Source organism: Myotis lucifugus, unplaced genomic scaffold, assembly GCF_000147115.1.
Source record: "Myotis lucifugus unplaced genomic scaffold, Myoluc2.0 scaffold_599, whole genome shotgun sequence".
NCBI classification, from domain to species: domain Eukaryota; kingdom Metazoa; phylum Chordata; class Mammalia; order Chiroptera; family Vespertilionidae; genus Myotis; species Myotis lucifugus.
The window spans coordinates 222,579-226,535 of record NW_005871647.1 but is presented as its reverse complement, the minus strand read 5'-3'; the positions used below and the strand labels follow the sequence as shown (position 1 = coordinate 226,535).

At 55.7% G+C, this 3,957-nt stretch overlaps 2 protein-coding genes across 2 annotated transcripts in view; one reads left to right on the top strand and one right to left on the bottom strand.

The window, feature by feature from the left end:
- The window catches only part of FAM196A (family with sequence similarity 196 member A), a 52,829-nt gene that overhangs the window by 3,604 nt on the left and 45,268 nt on the right, over window positions 1-3,957 (bottom strand). The gene's annotated exons all lie outside the window — the stretch shown is intronic.
- Window positions 1-3,957, top strand: part of LOC102416933 (dedicator of cytokinesis protein 1) — a 110,922-nt gene that overhangs the window by 106,025 nt on the left and 940 nt on the right. The window lies entirely within an intron of this gene.

Sequence of the window (3,957 nt, the reverse complement as noted above, 5' to 3'; positions counted from 1 at the left end):
TCGTGGAGACAGCCCACCAGGCTGGCCGCCTCTCTTGCAGGCAGCTGGGACCGCTGTCCTAGCTGGTCCTGCTCCCATAGGTTATGTCTGTGCCTCGACTCCTGGCTAGCGGCAGTGATAAATGCCGAAGTCACAGACGTGCGATGGCGGGTCTGATTGGAGACAGCGGGGCCTGGCTTCTGCCTTCAGTGCTGAGCACCAGGCCATCAGAGTGAGCGATGGCACTCGAGGTCTGTGACATCTGCCTCCTGGCGCGCTCCAGACCGCGCCGCCGATAGCAGCCGGGCGCGAGCCACATCTGCCGCTTAAGATGTTCCGGAGGCCGCGGTTAAACACAAGCACAGGATCATTGCTGAGGTTAATTTTAATAATGCGTTTTATCTGAGGTATCATCGTGACATGACTTCCATCTAAAAATGGCTAATGTATCCGTCATCTTGTGTTTTCCAAGCCAAGTCTCTGAAACGCAGTTTTACACTCACAGCCCATGTAAGTCTGGGTGCCCCTTTTCTTTTTCTTTCTTTTTTAAAAAATGTATTTTTATTGATTTCAGAGAGGAAGGGAGAGGGAGAGAGAGAGAGAGAAAGAGAAGCATCAATGATGAGAGAGAATCATGGATCGGCTGCCTCCTGCACGCCCCGCACTGGGGATCGAGCCCGCAACCTGGGCATGTGCCCTGACTGGGAATCGAACTGTGACCTCCTGGTTCATAGGTCGACGCTCAACCACTGACCCACACCGGCCTGGCCAGGTGCTCCATTTTCATCAGAGGTACTTGATCTGTATTTAATATACGTTTAATACCATCGACCATAGAAAGGAAGATTTACAGACCCAAGTTGTTCAAATAGTTGTTTCCAAAATTGAACCAAGTATCATTTTTTACATTTAAATGTAAATGACTTAAAAGTCAGTACAATGACACATTTCCCTCCTCGGGCACTGCCCGCTGGGTCCCGGCATTAGCCTATCGGTGCACTTGGGTGGGAAGGCTGACGGGTGTAACATTATTCCTGTTATTGCAATTGAAGCTGCAGTTGCTGGGTGCTCTCTGTTTGCCACAGACACACATTGCCATGGAGTTCTCACAGCACCCCAAGAGGGGACAGCAGCCCCCCCCCACCCGCCCCCCATTGCAGATCCGCAGCATCAAGGCATGGAGCGTTCTCAGTGACTTGCCCCAGACCCAAAGCGCAGCGCGAGCAGCTGGCCTCTGCCCCTTCCTGCCGTGGGCGGTGGGCCGCCCCGAGTGCGCTGATCGCTCCCCGACCCCGCGGAGACCCGGGCTCTGGCCGCTGGTCGAGCAGTTGTTGCAGATTTTCCAAGCGGCTGTCTGTGGCGATTTATTTGAAATACAAGGTTTGCTTTTGCTTGTGATGGTCAGATTCCCAGGCCATCTGTTTTGTGCCTGAAGGGACCATGGGCACAAATCGTCACAGAAACGACATTCTGTTCATGGGGGGGAGGGGAAGGGCATTCAGGACACTGAGCTGGGGCCTCGGCGAGTGACAGGAGCTCATCCTCGCCTGCTGGGATGGAGCGTCATGCTTTCCCATGAGTCACTGCAGGGGTGCGTGTGCATGTGAGTGGTGGTGTGTGAGTATGGTTTGTAGGAATGTGTGTGGTATGTATGCATGTGTGTGTTGAGTGTGTGTGTTTCTTTGTGTGTGTGTGCCTGTGTTTGTGTGTATCTGTGTGTCTTTTGAGTCTGTGTCTGTTGAGTGTGTGTCTGTGTATCTTGTGTCTGCGTGTGTGTCTGCGTGTGTATCTGTGTGTGTCTGTGTGTGTATCTCTGTGTGTGTCTGCGTGTATCTCTGTGTGTGTCTGTGTATCTGTGTGTCTCTGTGTGTATCTGTGTGTGTATCTATGTGTGTATCTGTGTGTCTACGTGTGTGTATCTGTGTGTGTACCTATGTGTATCTATGTGTGTGTCTATGTATCTGTGTGTGTACGTGTGTGTGTGTGTGTCTGCATGTGTGTGTGTGTGCATGTGCGCATGCTCACTGAGGAAAAGAGCTCTCTTCCCGGCCAGACGGAGTTTGCATGGTTCCTTTGCCCACGTTCATTTTTCATCCTGAAGCCGCACACCTGTTACGTGTCGAGGGGGGACCTGCAGTCTCGGACAGCCTGTTCCGTCCTTGGAAGACACCAGAGGCACAACAGCATCCTAACGAGCTCTCCCTGGCCTTGCTGGTGACCCAGTTCCACTGGCCGGCGTCCAGGCTGATCAGACGGCCGTGTGCAGGCCACGTGCACGCGTGTGTGAGTCTCGGTGTATGTGCAGGGGCTGCTCGCACTGATGAGAAACAGGCTTCTCTCACGGAGACTGCACCCCAGCAGGGGAGGCAGATGAGAGGACCAAAGTCAACTCACAGAGGAGCAGGAGCCGGCATCCGGGGCCGCCGGGGCCCCTCTGTCCCCGGAGGCCTGCCTGAGATGCCGGGTGAGGTCCGTGCAACCTGAGGAAGCCTGGGCCTCCGGTGACCTGTCCTGGGGGGGGTGTGGTCCGGGACTGGAGCTCTGTCTGTGGCCCGGGAGGTGGTGGCTGCTTTTCCAAGTCCTCCTGCGAGCATTGTCCTACTTCGTCGTCTTCACCCGCCGTTGGTGGGGTGGATACTAAAAAACCTCCAGGTTGTCACGCTCGAGTTTGAATGTTCTCGAGGGGCTCAGAGAAAGAAATGTCATTACACAGGACAACCGCAGCGACATTTCCTAAAGTTGTGTTGTTTCTCGTCAAGAGAGGCTGGTAACAGACAGCTCACCCTGGGCTGGGCATGGGGGGCGGTCAGTCCCTCCGGGGAGCCCGGCTGGCCGACAGCGTCTCCCACTGATGATGGACAGGGCAGCCGTGGCCTCCTCACCCGGAGTAATCCTGACAAATGACACAAACACACTCAATTACCTCTGAGAGCAGGCAGGTCCCCGGCAGCTCGTCCAGCATGACGGGTGAATGGGGCGGTGAGGGATGGAGTCTGGCTGGGGCCCTAGCCAAATTGGCTCATTGGAGAGAGCATCGGCCTGCTACTGAAGGAAGGGTCCTGGGTTCAATTCCGGTCAAGGGCAGGGGCCTCAATTCCAGGCTCGATCCCTGGCCCTGGTCAGGGCATGTGTGAGGGTAACCAGTCAGTGTCTCTCACATCGATGTTTCTCTCCCTGTCCCTCTCCCTTACACTCTCTCTAAAAATCAATGGGAAAATATCTTCAGATGAGGTTAAAAAAACAAAGAAAAAAATTTGGCCGGGGCATGTGGGCCCCAGAGCCTGAGCGGCCACTTCCGCCAGCTGAGTCGGGATCGGGGTTCCTCGATGTGGCAGGACGGGGCGCGGACACCTCCCCGGGCCCACCAGCCCCCCAGGCCTCTGCCTCCCGGGTCCCTGCTGAGCTTTTGGGAGCAGCCTGCCTGCTTCCACAGTGGCTGTGTTCCTTCGTCCCGTTGGCCTGTTTTTCTGCACCTGCTCAGATCTTCATGGGCCTGGCTTCTGCCTGTGAGGTGTCCTGGTGATTCGGTGTCGCCGAGGAAGGGCAGTGGCCGGGCTGGCTCCACAGCCCAGCACGGGGGGCACAGGGAGTGCGTGCTGGGCAGGGGGTGAGGCACTGAATTGGTGGGCGCAGCACATAGTTAGAGCTCCCGCCGTGTCTGTGTGTGTCTGTGTGCACACTGTGGGAGATGTGTGCTCGCAGGGATGTGCATAATCCCGTCTTACCCGCGGGGGCTTCGTTCCAGGCCCCCCGTGGAGGCCGGAAACTGCGGGTAGAACCAAACCTTGTGTACACGGTGTTGACTCCTGCTGGGGTGGTGTGTCATGCTTTCACATGCTTCCTGTGGTGAGGTTCCGTTGATAAGTTAGGCTCAGGGAGGGAGTAACAGCAATAACAATGAGATCGAACAATGATAACGATGTACTAGCAAGGTGATGTGAGTGTGGTCTCGCTCCCTCAGAATATCGCGTTGTTCTG